General features: G+C 42.7%; 2 non-coding genes across 2 annotated transcripts; both read right to left on the bottom strand.

The window, feature by feature from the left end:
• Positions 1-3,349: 3,349 nt before the first annotated feature.
• Positions 3,350-3,431, bottom strand: trnal-aag (transfer RNA leucine (anticodon AAG)). The gene has a single exon. It is a non-coding gene; the product is annotated as a tRNA-Leu (tRNA).
• A 7,495-nt stretch (positions 3,432-10,926) lies between these two features.
• On the bottom strand, positions 10,927-11,020 carry trnai-uau (transfer RNA isoleucine (anticodon UAU)). Its single transcript has 2 exons — positions 10,983-11,020; positions 10,927-10,962 (listed from the first exon to the last, which is right to left on the bottom strand). It is a non-coding gene; the product is annotated as a tRNA-Ile (tRNA).
• Positions 11,021-14,821: the final 3,801 nt, after the last annotated feature.

The raw sequence follows: 14,821 nt of genomic DNA, 5'->3' as shown, positions 1-14,821 counted from the left end.
TTTCTTGTACCTTAGGGGCCTCACCCCCAGCCCTCGCTGTGTTAGGGTGGGCTGCGGCGAGGAGGAGACTGTGACCCATCTCCTGTGGTCCTGCTTTTTTGCTAAGGCCTTCTGGGCACAGTTTGAAGATTGGTTGCAAGCTCTCTCGCCCCAATTTACCCTGACCGCTGCTTTCGTCATATACGGCATCTCTCCTGTCAAACTTCCTCCTGACGTGTTTGACAGGATCTGGGCCGTGGTGAACAGTGGGAAAGACGCCCTGTGGAGAGTGAGGAACATGGGGCTGTTCAAAGGCATCGAGGTCCCAGTCAAGGCAGCAGGTAGCCTGGCCCTGTTCATCACCCGAGAGAACTATTACCTCAGAGATCTGTGGAGAGAAGGGAGGGAGGAAGCAGAAAATCTGGGGGAAATAGAGAGCATAGGTCAATATCTCAAGAAACTGTGAAAAACATTATCATGTTTAAGTAAAGAATGTGATTTGCACCAGAAAAAAAGAAATTGTTGCTATGTAACTGGTACCGTGTCAAAATGTAATGAGATGTGATCATATATACTGTTTTAAGTATGTATATTCATGTAAAGCTTTCTAATTTGTGATGTCCTGTATTTTTTTTTGTGAAAAGAAAATAAAGTTCTTAAATCTTAAAACTCCAGCTGTGCTGACCCCTGCGAATTCCCCAAATGTGGGAATCTCGACTGCATAATTTCTGGTAGTGGGGGACTGCGTTCACGCTCTCTCTGTACTGTATGCTAATTCTCAAGACAGTTTCACCCGTTTTCTGATTGCTAGGTTCTGTACCAGTGCAGACATGTCAAACAGTGAATGGCTGTACCTCTACTGTATCCGTGCTCAATGAATGAAATCAGTAATAAATGAATATATGTATAGTTATACGAAAAACAAGTGGTTTATCGACTCATCTTCATTTGCAGATTTAGAGAGCTTCTGCTCTCTCGGCCAGCAGGGGTCGCCGTTGGTACCTTAGCCTTTGGGAGGAAAACCTGGAGGATGGAAAGGTGATCTATAGCCTCATCTCTAGAGATGTTTTGTTGCTATGGCATGTGTGTGACCCATTTAAAAAAAAACCCGTTTGTAAAACGAATATCGAAGCTGCCTCTAAATCTGCACATGAAGATGAGTCGATAAACCACTTGTTTTTCGTATAACTATACATATGTAGCGGCAAGGCTTATTAATAAGACAGAATTAAGTGTTGCGAGCTTTCCCAAATGAGGCGCCATCTCTGTTCATCTCTGTGGTGCAGCCACAGAGAAACTATTCTTGCAGGCTGATTTAAGGTTTCCTTTGATAAGGGACAGCTCCCAAAGGGGGATGCACTTAGCTAAGCCTGGCTCTCATGATCAATGGTCATCCGTTGGCGCCTATCTGTCTAGGGAGTGCCAGATGGACTGCATTCCTAAGTGTCAGGAGTAAGTGACTCATATCTCACCTTGATCAACCAATCAGGGACTGGTAGGGCCGAGTAACCCACGCGGGACTCTGATGCCCATGGAACTTTCAGCCAATCAACGAGCTGAAGTTCCTCCAGGTAAAAACAGGCAACACAGAGAGCCTGAGAGATTCAGGAGAATTCTGTAGAATTCTGTGGACTTTTCTAAAGGGAATTCAAAGGAGAATTCCAGGGCAGGACAGCCCAGGAGCAGAAGGCTCCCAAGGGCAGGACATTCTCGCAGCGCGCCTCCTGACCATCCTGAGACACAGCCCGGACAACCACGGAACGGCCAGTGTGTCCAAGTGCCAGAACTTTCCTCTGTTCTAAGAGTCGAGAGCGGAGGTTGCCAGAGAGTAACCAGAGGATCCACCTGAGGTTAGCACCAGCAGCAAGCCTCATGAACAGGTCTGAACTGTGGATAGCTGAATCACTATTCAGAACTAGCTCTTCATCAGGAACGAACCGGTCCTCTTCCTGACTTGCTGGGACCCACAGTCATCTTTTCTCCTGTGTGCAAACTTTGCTAGTTAAAGCCAACACTAACTAGCCGGTCAGTGAGCATCAGCAGCGCAACCAGTTGATATCAATTTAATTCCTAAGAGTTATGTACTTGTTTTGAGTATCTAATGTAAAAGTTATAACCAAGTGCATTTACGAAACGGTCTTAATGAATGATATACTGAACGTATGTCCTCTTGATATATGTAACTCTTTGTAACTGACTGAATATATACCTTTTGTATTCTGACAACCCTCTCGATAAGATCTGTTTATATGCATATTCTATGTATTAATAAATGTATCCTCGTGAATTAGTACCTGTGTGTGTGCGTTGTTTGAGTTATATCGCATGGTTGGATTCTAAAGCCAACAAAAGAATCAATTTTGTGATTTACTGCTACAATTAATAATTGTCCCAGTAAATGCCCAAACCCTACAGAACTGGTGAATTCAAATCCCATGCCTTTTAATTCAGGAGAATGCAAGTGTTCATTTCCTTTCTGGAACAACTTGTTTTGAAAGAAATCTATACAGCTTGCGAACGATGAAACACCAATCTTGCTTATCAGTGAAGAAGAGGTACTCCCAGCAGGTCAGCTAATACCAGCAAAGTTTTTTTTTCACCCTAACCCAGAGAATGGAGAAAAGCGAGGCGCCTCTGCAGGCTCTGCAGTGTAATCAGCTCGCGAGTTCGGCGGTTAGCTGAAAGAGTGGTAAATGGAGCTCGCCCCAGCCCGTCCTTATTCTTTTAAAGAGGATAAAAAATTACCTTCGCCGCCATTACTACCAGCTTTAAAAGACTGCCATGGGCACGGAAAAAAACACACTACAGATGACTTTTCTTGAACCGAAGCAGAGATTCCTTTACGAACCAACTGATAAAGCTCAGCCAGTGAATACTGTTAACAGAATGTGAAAGCACGATCAACTTTGTAACTGCAACCACAGGAAAAACAGCAAGAAGCAGGCTCCATTCCCCATTTAAATCTGTCGTGCGAGGCATGCTTTTTGAACGCATGAAGTAAATCCCACGATCGCTTTTGAACTTGGACAAAGTACTTCCAAAGGAGCGCTATGCGCAAAGATTTAACAAGCTCAACCCCCGCCGACGATTCGGTGTGAAGAAGCAGAACATTCAAGTTTCACAGACAGAAGCAGCACGCCAGCACAGCCAACATTAAAACGGAGGGCACACTACGATTTGCACTGACACAAAAGTGATCTGGGCAGACGTCGTTCCCTGCATAACGCAAAGAAGGTTTTTGTTTTGTGCCTTGATGTCAAGCTGAGAAAGTATCTTTAAACACTTTGCTTAGTTTCTCGAGAGACTGCCAAAAAGCAGTTCCCTCCCTTTCATCTGAAGCCAGCTGAAAGGGGGGCTTGATAGAAGGACCTGGCAGTGGTGGGATTCGAACCCATGCCCCCAAAGAGACTGGAGCCTTAATCCAGCGCCTTAGACCGCTCGGCCATGCTACCCACTGTGTGTTGTCTCTTTTTCGCATTACTTGCCCGGAGGAAGCCGGGTGGGTTTTGCTCTTGTCGCCCGACTTAGTGGCGTTATGACCGTGGAACCGACTGCATCTGCTTTTTCTGAGATGCTTCCCCCCTCATGGCGAGATCTCGACTTCTTTAACACCTCTGGATAAAGATCTTCTGTGGAGCAGGTTTCAGACCTCTGCGTACAGCACCCTTGATGTCATTTTATTTTTACAGCAGCCGCATCCGGAAAGTTGTGTCTTTTACGTTTTATTTGAACAACAAAACTACATACAATACAAACAAGAGCACATATAACGTATCAAGAAAATCGTCAGGGGCACATGCTATAATACAATTGCACTTTATGAAAAACGATTACACAAGGTAAATAAAGATAAGGTCCGCACAGCTTGTTCTTACATTTCGAAAGAGTCCGTAAATACCCCTTTACGTCTATTTTGAACTGTTCAAACATAGGACTCTTCCCAGACCATTTCACTTTATACCACATTCCGAAACGAGGATGCATCTCCTGTTTTAGAACTATTTTGGGCGGTATGGCTTATACAACACACCCACAGTATTCTAATAGTGGACTGCAGATCTGTGCTATAGTTCAGTTGAATTCGAAGGATCCAGCAATCGTTTCCAACGATAAGCTCCGGCAGTGCTCCTCTGTAAAGCAGACTGTTCAGATCGGTTATGTGGGACGGCACTTCGATACTAAGATCATTTGCAGTACAGTCAAAAAACATAGACGAAGAAGGTGTCACAGTAAGGTGAACCCTATGGGCGAGGGATGTTCCTGCCTCGTGTACGACTACACCACCTAGCAATACAAACGGGGTGCTAGGGCCCCTCTACATTACCACAGGTTCTGTTTATCTCCTAGAAACACCAATGCACACACAGACCAGCGACAAGCATTTGTATTGTATAAGTGCCCTTTTTATTTTCCAACTACATTCACATGCACTATCACCCAAAAACACAACGAAAACAGAATTCACAGCAGCAAAAGGTCCTTCCCAGGGTCATAATGAATACAGAGGGGCAGCAGTCTTTCCTGTAAAATACTAAAGAGAGGTCACTCAAACGTCTCTACTTAGTACCTGTAGTCTCTGATGGCCCACTTTGAGGAGAGGGGTATCACCCAGTCCTATTTCCCCAGTCTCTGTTCAGGTAACAATAGAAATCCTCTGCGACTGTATTACATTCTTCTCAGTTTGAATTGGCTAACTGTGCCAGTTTCCTTGTTCCTCACCTTCAGGTGTTAAAAGTCTCTGTACAGTACCTCTGTTTCAATGCCAATGTCTCTCGTTGTCGTCAGTTACTGAACCAGTAGATCCTTGCCTCCAGGTATTAGAAGTCTCTGCAGAGTTCCTCCGGGGTCTTGCACTCTGCAGCTTCCCTTGTGCTGCCTGTGTCGTCTCCAGGGTCCAGTGGGAATCGGGAGCCCCCTCTGTTCTGTCTCAGGTCTTTTTATCCCTCTCCTTAGCCAATCCCTTTCAGGGGGGTTTCCACTGTCCCTGTCAGAATCAGGTCTACCCAGTATTTTTCCAGGAGGAAGCTTGTGTTGTTTGAGGGGTGTGGGAGTGCTGAGCTAGGTGTCATGGAACCTTATCAGTTCACCCCTTGGTCTGGCTAAAACTGGCTCAGCGACTCCTCACACCTCCAAGTCTCGATACCGTATTGCTCCCTGAACGACTTGGGTTTGACTGTTTTTACTGACTGTTCCTGTATTAATTGGGACAACTGCAGTCACCCCCTTGAGTGAGAGGCAACATTGACACCATCCTGGAAATCAACATAACCTAATCAATCACAGCCTGTTACTGCCTCAATGACCCACACCCTGTAACACAAATCAACATAACCCAATCAATCCCAGACCGTGACTGCCTCAATGACCCACATCCTGCAACACAACCTTCACCTGGAGCACAATGGCTGTGTTTTCAGCTACGGAAACTTCCTGTTGACAAGTCGGTGTTTGTGTTGCTTTTTCTGCTCAATGGAGCTGTATTAATGCAGGCACACGTGCTTCCACGGCAAGTTATTTTATTAATGCTCACAAACCAACACACTGCAGACACCTCTGATACTGTCACTGCTTGTGGACCCCGTGTTCCTGCCGTCAGCCTACTATACCATGTTCATGCACATCTAGAAATATTACTGCTGTAGTACAGGAGCGAAAGACGAAACGAAAGCACACCCAGTTTAAAAAGGCACATCTGTCAACCGCTGAACTTCACAAGGATGGGATTCACACCCACATGTGCAGAGCACAATGGATTAGTAGTGGCCTTACCACTCCACCACCTCATCCCAGAAGTTAGCCTCCTGACATGAGTTAGTGCTCAAGATGGTCGTCTTTCCTCTACTCAAGGATCATTTTCCTCTTCCTCCTGCGATTTCACCATTTTCCTTGAAGATGTCAAACATAAAAAGCATATTGAGGTCCTTGGACTTGAAATTACCAGACAAAAGCCATTTCTCAACACTTGCTCAGCGAGCAGGCGCAGCGCACACAGAACGCAGGTATCTCAGAGTGGTGTGTCTAAGAGGCTGTAAAAGGAGAGTGCTCTGTTGGTGCTGTGGCTTAGCTGGTTAATGTGCATGTCTACTAAATAAGCTTCTGGGTTCAAATCACCACAGTGCTTTTCTTCCTATCTTGCCAGGCAGAGTTGGTCGTTGTGGACAGCAACAGGTGTCTGCCTTAACTTTAATGGAAGTGTTCATTTCTGGAACAACTTTTTTAAAAACAAATTCCACACATATTGCGATAGATAAAATACTAATCTTCCCTGTTGGTGCAGAATAATTAGTGCCAGCTGGCATGAAAACGACAACAATTTTTTTTTGTCTTTAGTGTAAAACCTGTGAATGTAGAAGAAAAGATGACGAGTGTCAACTTTTATGGCACCGTGAGCTTGTCCTTCAGTCAAACACGTAGGTAATTCAAACACACCCAGAGATGCACTTTGAATTAGCTTTGACCTAAATACTATCAACCCCAGATGTGATTGGGCCTCTTTCCACATCCTGATATATGCAGAGAACACAAGCTTTTGGCACGAGTGAATATAAATGAAAACATAAATACTATTCAATATATCGGAATTTTGTTGTATTTAAAAAATATTTTAGCTGGGGATCCTCAAATCAGGAGTGTAGAAAAGAGCACCGTTAAACACCATCGGGAGTGCAGAACGTGATAAAAGTGTTCTTTAAACAAAAAGTGAAAATAGTGAATTTGTCTTTCACTTAGATGTTCATTGAAAGCTCAGTAAACGATAAAGCAGAGGCTCGTTTTGTGAATTCTCCTCGCATCAGATTGTCTTGCTTCGACCTTTAAATTGTACACTGTGTAGACGCTTCACTCTTCCTAACTCAATTAAAGAGCTGCAGGCAAAAGTGCCTGTCAGTTTAGTTCAGTGCTAGAGCACTTGCATCGCGTGTATAAGGCTTTGTTTTCTACCGCCACTCTGGATTTCTTTTTAAACGCGACATCTTATCTGTGATTATCATTCATGTGACATCCCCCGTGTGTGAATTTCAGCATGACACATAAAATCGTTTGAGATGCTATTTTTAAAACAGACCAAATGAAAGACCTAGTAGCTAAATACAAGTAGAAAACACGTGAATCTGATTGAGAAAATTTGGACTGGAGCGATGTATAGTATTGTAATGGTTGGGGGTTCAGGCGGGCACCCTTGCCATTGCCACATAAGTCAGCACCCCACCGTCGGGGACTCAAACCTGCGACCGCCACCATAGCTCAACAGGGACCCAGCCGCTTGAGCTTAAAGACGGCCTCCCTTTAGTTCAACAGGCTGGGTCCCTGTTGAGGGATGCCAGAGGTCTGGGTTTGAGTCCCCGACGGTGGGGAACTGACCTGATGTGGCAGTGGCGAGGATGCCTATGTGAACCCTGGAGCGTTACATTGGTGTCAGCTGTGGGATGGGATAGCCCTTTGCTGAGGTTGGTGAGTTAAGCGGGGGAGAGTGTAATGCATACGGCCACCATTGAGTGTGTAGGAGCCGGCTTACCAGAGCGGTGATGTCACTGCCCTTCCCTGCAATAGCAGGGCCACAGCCGCAGGACTAAAGGGAGATTGCTCTTTAGCTCAACAGGCTAGGTCCCTGTTGAGTGATGCAGGAGGCTTGGGTTTGAGTCCCTGGTGGTGGGGGGCTGTTGTGAACACCGGAGTGCTACAGTATTACTAATAGCAGCACAAAGCTCACAGTGGTGGCTTTAGGGTATCAGAGCCAGTGCCGCAATGGATAATGCGTTTGACTTCGGATCAGAAGATTGTAGGTTTGACTCCTGTACACAACACAGTGACACAGTGTACACAACCTTTCTATCGACTGGATGAGTCTCCCGTTACGTCTCCAATTCTTTCCGCACATTCTGCTTGTTTCACCACCGTTACTGTTGGACCACAGCCACAGAATCGAGAAGAGATACGGTTCCGATAAACTGTCTTAAATAATCATGTTGAAAAAGGTGACAACCTTTTTTTTTCTTTAACATAACCTTACATTTGCCTGTTCAGTTCAAGTTATTTTCTGTACCTGCAAATTCCCCAATTTGTCTGCTGTCTCCTGAGAAAGACATGTGTAAAATCACAATAAGTAATACAATCTATTTAGTTAACACCCAGATGTAACAGAACACATTTAAGACTTCATTTCAGTTTTCTTACCTCCCCAGGATACCTGAAAGTTCACTATCCCATATTAAGGACTGTACATGCATTACCGGTAATACAGCTACTAATAAAGATATACATTTATCTTAATTATTAATTAATTACACTTTTATTAATAAAGACATGTATTTATCAAATTCATTGTGAATAGTTGTGGTGTCTAGAAAACAATTTTAGCTACAGTAAATATTTCAAGCGAGTGGTGTGTATGTTCGTTACTTTGTGACTATACAGTGCCTTGCGAAAGTATTCGGCCCCCTTGAACTTTTCAACCTTTTGCCACATTTCAGGCTTCAAACATAAAGATATAAATTTTTTATTTTATGTGAAGAATCACCAACAAGTGGGACACAATTGTGAAGTGGAACGAAATCTATTGGATTTTTGAAACTTTTTTAACTAATAAAAAAATGAAAAGTGGGGCGTGCAAAATTATTCGGCCCCCTTGCGTTAATACTTTGTAGAGCCACCTTTTGCTGCGATTACAGCTGCAAGTCGCTTGGGGTATGTCTCTATCAGTTTTGTACATCGAGAGACTGAAATTCTTGCCCATTCTTCCTTGCAAAACAGCTCGAGCTCAGTGAGGTTGGATGGAGAGCGTTTGTGAACAGCAGTTTTCAGCTCTTTCCACAGATTCTCGATTGGATTCAGGTCTGGACTTTGACTTGGCCATTCAAACACCTGGATACGTTTATTTGTGAACCATTCCTTTGTAGATTTTGCTGTATGTTTGGGATCATTGTCTTATTGGAAGATAAATCTCCGTCCCAGTTTCAGGTCTTTTGCAGACTCCAACAGGTTTTCATCCAGAATGGTCCTGTATTTGGCTGCATCCATCTTCCCCTCAATTTTAACCATCTTCCCTGTCCCTGCTGAAGAAAAGCAGGCCCAAACCATGATGCTGCCACCACCATGTTTGACAGTGGGGATGGTGTGTTGAGGGTGATGAGCTGTGTTGCTTTTACGCCAAACATATCGTTTTGCATTGTGGCCAAAAAGTTCGATTTTGGTTTCATCTGACCAGAGCACCTTCTTCCACATGTTTGGGGTGTCTCCCACGTGGCTTGTGGCAAACTTTAGATGAGACTTTTTATGGATATCTTTGAGAAATGGCTTTCTTCTTGCCACTCTTCCATAAAGGCCAGATTTGTGCAGTGTAAGACTGATTGTTGTCCTATGGACAGACTCTCCCACCTCAGCGGTAGTTCTCTGCAGTTCATCCAGAGTGATCATGGGCCTCTTGGCTGCATCTCTGATCAGTCTTCTTGTCTGAGCTGAAAGTTTAGAGGGACGGCCAGGTCTTGGTAGATTTGCAGTGGTCTGATACTCCTTCCATTTCAAGATGATCGCTTGCACAGTGCTCCTTGGGATGTTTGAAGCTTGGGAAATCTTTTTGTATCCAAATCCGGCTTTAAACTTCTCCACAACAGTATTACGGACCTGCCTGGTGTGTTCCTTGGTCTTCATGATGCTCTCTGCACTTTCAACAGAACCTTGAGACTATCACAGAGCAGGTGCATTTATACTGAGACTTGATTACACACAGGTGGATTCTATTTATCACCATCAGTCATTTAGGACAACATTGGATCATTCAGAGATCCTCGCTGAACTTCTGGAGTGAGTTTGCTGCACTGAAAGTAAAGGGGCCGAATAATTTTGCACGCCCCACTTTTCATTTTTTTATTAGTTAAAAAAGTTTCAAAAATCCAATAGATTTCGTTCCACTTCACAATTGTGTCCCACTTGTTGGTGATTCTTCACATAAAATAAAAAAATTATATCTTTATGTTTGAAGCCTGAAATGTGGCAAAAGGTTGAAAAGTTCAAGGGGGCCGAATACTTTCGCAAGGCACTGTATTATTTCCACTACATTCAGAACAGTTCAAATGCGATTGACTGTTCCTCTACTGAGCTACATAAACCCTGTGAAGAGGTGGTTTAAGTTAGTCTCCTACATCGGTAACATCTAATGGGCAGCATATGTTATTTTATTATTTGAGAACAGGTTTAGTATGGAGCTGCTGACAAATTTCAGCAGCCACATTCGTTGCAATGACCCATTGTAGGGTCATTGCCAATCAGCAGCAAGAAAAAAAACATCATTAGTGCCTTTATTAAAAAAAAAGAAAAACAGAGTAGTAGTTTATGTGGTAATTTCAGGTACAATGTAAGAGCTTAAGTTAACTAGTCCCACAGTAATGCGTGGGGTCCTATCAGTAGAAAAAAAAACCCGAAAACACAACAACCACGATGCGAGAAGCCTTCTGGGAACCTCGGTAAATCACTGTAGTAGTCTAACGACTACATAAAATAAAATAAAAAAAAATACTTAAGGGAAAACAAAAAGAACATTAAAAACAAATCTGTTTAACAACAAAAACACAGAATCTAATGTGAGAGCTTTTTCAAGTCTTTGGTACCCCAACTTTGGCTTCCTTAGTCCCAGTAGACCTCTCCTCTATCTATCTGTTTACAGATCAGCTGGGGGTCCACAGCTGATGGGAATTTAAGTAGTGACGTGCGTCAGCTGCGAAGAAAAAAGTATAGGTTTATTCCATGCTGAAAAGAGAAGGTAACACAACGTGGACCCTTCTTCGGGTGTGACGTGGAATAAACCTTTATCTGTTCCTTTTATGTTAATTTAGACCGGATCTCCAGCAGATACCTAACAGGCTACAATCCCGTTAGATAAGGTGTTAAGGACGACCTATAAGTAGCAGTATCTAAAGTGGACAGTTGCTTTCAGTAGCTGAAGACAGGCCACACTGCTCCAGGTGAGGCTTGAACTCACAACCTCGGCATGATTCCGCTGTGCACTGCTGTATAAGTACCGCGCGCTGACCGATTGCGCCACTGGAGCCGCGTAGATTACTTTTCCTTCACACACTGACGTTGCACAAACACAGGGTGAAAACGATTTCGGCATGTTTTCCGTCTCTCCGTGGGGGAAAGGGACAGTAAAAGAGCGAGGAAACTACAAGGGAAGAAAATGAAAAAATAGTGCTCACTGCAAAAGAGGAGGAGAGAGATGGTCAGACACGTAAATCAGCCCGGCGGATTTACACTACAAATGTGTCATTTGTAGTGACATTTATGAGTCTTCATGTGTCTGAAACTGTCCAGTTTGAATTTTCATTTAAAAAATCCAGTAAACTTCAATAAGAAAGAAGGCACACTGCAGATCTGCGGAACATCATGTCCGAGTTTACAGTGACATCAGAGATTGAAAGCGAAGTCTTGTAAACCGAAGATCACGGGTTCAAACCCCGTCCGTGCCTGGTTTGCTTACCACGACATACCTCTATCTAAATTGTCAATTGTCTTGCAATGTAGAAATCTCTGTAATAATAAGAAAAGTAGTTAATAATCCTTTGACAAAGTAACGGGCATCCTCCACCGCTTGTCAGGATGGCTGAGTGGTCTTAGGTGCCAGCCTCACGAACTCAATCGTGTGTGGTGACAGTTGTTATTCACAACCCGGATTTCTATGGAAGCCCGTTTCCGCCAGAGAGTAAAAAAAAAACCCGCTATGGTATCTCAGAATTGCGACTTAGTAACTCAGAATTCCGACTTTATATCTCACATTTGCGACTTCGAAATAGCCCATATTTCAATGTCTGTCCTTTTGTTATTGTAACGGATTCGGGTTCTAGGGCTTATGCCCTCGCAGCTCCCACCCTAGTTCGTGCCTCACTGCATTGGCTCGAACCCAGGTCTTGCCAGCTGAGCTAAATAAGACCCTTTTTAAGTAAAAAAGGACATACAATGAGATACCATAGCGCATTTTTTTTTACTCCCTGGCGGAAACGGGCTTCCACAGATTTCCCTTCATGGTCATTAAGATGTGTAATTTGTATGTTGCTTATATAAGAACAGTTTCTTCAAAAGTTCTGTCAATTAACAGTGGAGAGCTAGCCGATGTACGTTTTCATGAAAACTCTCTTTAAGGCGATTACAAGTATCTTGAGCAAATCTGCGTCATATTTTTTAAAAAAAAAGTTTAGCTCAAGATGCGACAGGAGTATAAATTAATTTTCCCGCCCTACATTCCAAGATATGGAATCTTATTTTTCGTGAAGTTTCTGATGTTGGTCGTTATTGGAAATTGCCCGGTGATATCGACTCAGGTACTCAGTTGTTACGTGCTGTAATTCGATACATACAAAGCATTTATATTCCCTCAAATTATTAATAAGGTCAATAATGTATTAAACATTACATGCCACTTTTTCTCTAGATGATGTTCACGATGGAACAGTGAGAAAGTCGTGCCTAGATGTGCTTGAACCAGCACCATACTATCATTTTAGTCCCGACCTGACCGCACTGAGCAATGGTACGACAGAGACTCCAACGGGTCGGTTTTCTCCTTTTACAGTTTTTGGGAAAAAAAATAATCTGCACTTTTAAGCAAGTATTTTATTTCAAATTTTGCAAAGTGTAAGTTTTTCTTGGAAAACGTTGTTTCAGAAAGAAACTAAGTTGATGGGAATAGCCCTGTCAGTAGAATATCGACCTTTTCATCTCAGCTAGTTCTTCTGTGGAACAGGCTTCAGAACTCTACGTACAACGCCTTTGATGTCATTTTATTTCTACAGCAGACGCATCCGGAATGTTTTTTTTTTACTTTTTATTTGAACAACAAAATAGATTCAATATAAACAAGAGCACTTATAACATCAGTAGAATCGTCAAGGGTACATAAAATAATACAATTACACTTTCTGAAAACGATTAAACTAGGTAAATCAAGATAAGGTCCGCACAGCTTTAATGTTCTTACATTTCAAAAGAGTCTGTAATTACCCCTTTTTCGTCTATTTTGAACTATTCAAACTTAGGACTCGTACCAGACCATTTCACTCTACGTACAGTATATCTCTTTTCGTAACGAAAATGTATTTCCTGTCTTAGAAATGCTCTGGGCGGTATGTCTTACACAAGGTGGACTGCAGATCTGTGATATTGCCGAATTCGAGGGATCCAGCAATCATACTGGATTTGACTGGGAATCTGAAATGTCTCTTGCAAAGGTATTTGGGTTTGCTTGAACATTTAATAAAAAAGTGATCTGAGACTTCCTAGCTTCCAGTCTATAATCTCACTGTAACTAAACTAGGATGTGATGTTTCGCAGATGTGCAGTGTGCCTTTACGCTTGGCATGTTCAAGACTATTCGTTGCGTGAGCTCCTCACTGCGTGTCCTGTACTGTATTGTGATTTCGTTGAGATTATCTACGAGGAGTACAGCGACTAGAACGCCTTGAACCTTTTTTTCGGTATATAAAAGAAAACACTAAAGCACATACAAAGTAACTAACATTTCCTATATGTAGGTTTTCTGATTATGTCTCTACTTTACTTAAATTCCTTAGTGACAGGCGATTTCTTTCCGATATTTGTTCTGGCGCGGTTATTGATCCCATACTAAAGATTATTTTTATAAAGAACATGTCACCTGCAAACTGGTATCGAGAAAGTTTTATAATATTACTTTTTTATTTAAAAAAGTAAATTTATCATAACCTATATGATTTCTTACCAGCGTGGAGCTCGAATTCACAACCCCGAGATTAAGTGTTTGGTACTAGTTGCGCCACAGAAAAAAAATGAAATCTCTTATTTACATTAAATACTGCGGCTCCTGACCTTTTCTTCTTGTCAGAGAAGAGGTCGGTCTGGTCTCCAGATTATCAACTATAAGATCAGACCGTGCTCCTTTGTAAAGCAGTGTTGGTTCACATTGCTTATATGGGGCAACACATCAACTCGATGATCGTTCGCTGTACACGCATGCCCCCCCCTACACTGAAATAACATAGACGAAGGAAACTCTCTTGTCTTGGGCTGCTGTCACCCGGATTCAAAGCGCGGGTATTGCGGTCACAGCACAAAGTACTGACCACTATACCATCGCGGCGAGCTGGGACAAACTATTGTTAATTTTATTCAAATGCTCACAGTGTCTTTAATCAGATGGATTCATATACCGTGCTCATGAGAAAGTCACAAACCTGTCATCTACACACTGTTCCCAGATAGGTGATTCCAGATTCTACAGCTCTCTAGCAATAGTGGAAATCAGGCTACAGAAATGGAGAAAATCTCTTCAAAATGTGGAAATATATTCCCGAGACGAGTCTTTTCTCAAAGGTCAACTCTGCTTGCAAATCGCCACTCCCCACATCGCGCAGTGTAGCGGTTATAACCTTCTATTAACACACCAAAGGGCTTCAGTGAGAAAGCGGGCAGCAATAAAGCAATCTCTTTCATTTATACGTTTCGTATGAACTGATCATTTGGACATCGTAAGGCAAGAGAGATACATTTCTATGTAATCAGGAAACCAGGAATCCTAACCGTTAGCCCGTTAGTGCCACAGAGAAAAAAAAAACGTTTCAACGAGATAAAATTGCAGGATAAAGATAGATAGATACTTTATTGATCCCGTGAGGGAAATTGCAGTGCAACAGCAGCTTAACACACACAACACAGCCACAGTGTAACGAATTATATACTAATAGCACAATACATACAATACAATACAATACAATACAATACAATACAAGAGTTACTCACAGTCCGGAGACACAAGAGGAAACTAGAACAGAACAGTACACAGAAAATCGTATCACACGTATGAATATAAATATAGATGTAA

The sequence above is a fragment of the Lepisosteus oculatus genome, chromosome 14 (assembly GCF_040954835.1).
Source record: "Lepisosteus oculatus isolate fLepOcu1 chromosome 14, fLepOcu1.hap2, whole genome shotgun sequence".
Classification (NCBI taxonomy): domain Eukaryota; kingdom Metazoa; phylum Chordata; class Actinopteri; order Semionotiformes; family Lepisosteidae; genus Lepisosteus; species Lepisosteus oculatus.
This window is presented reverse-complemented; position numbering and strand designations above follow the sequence as displayed.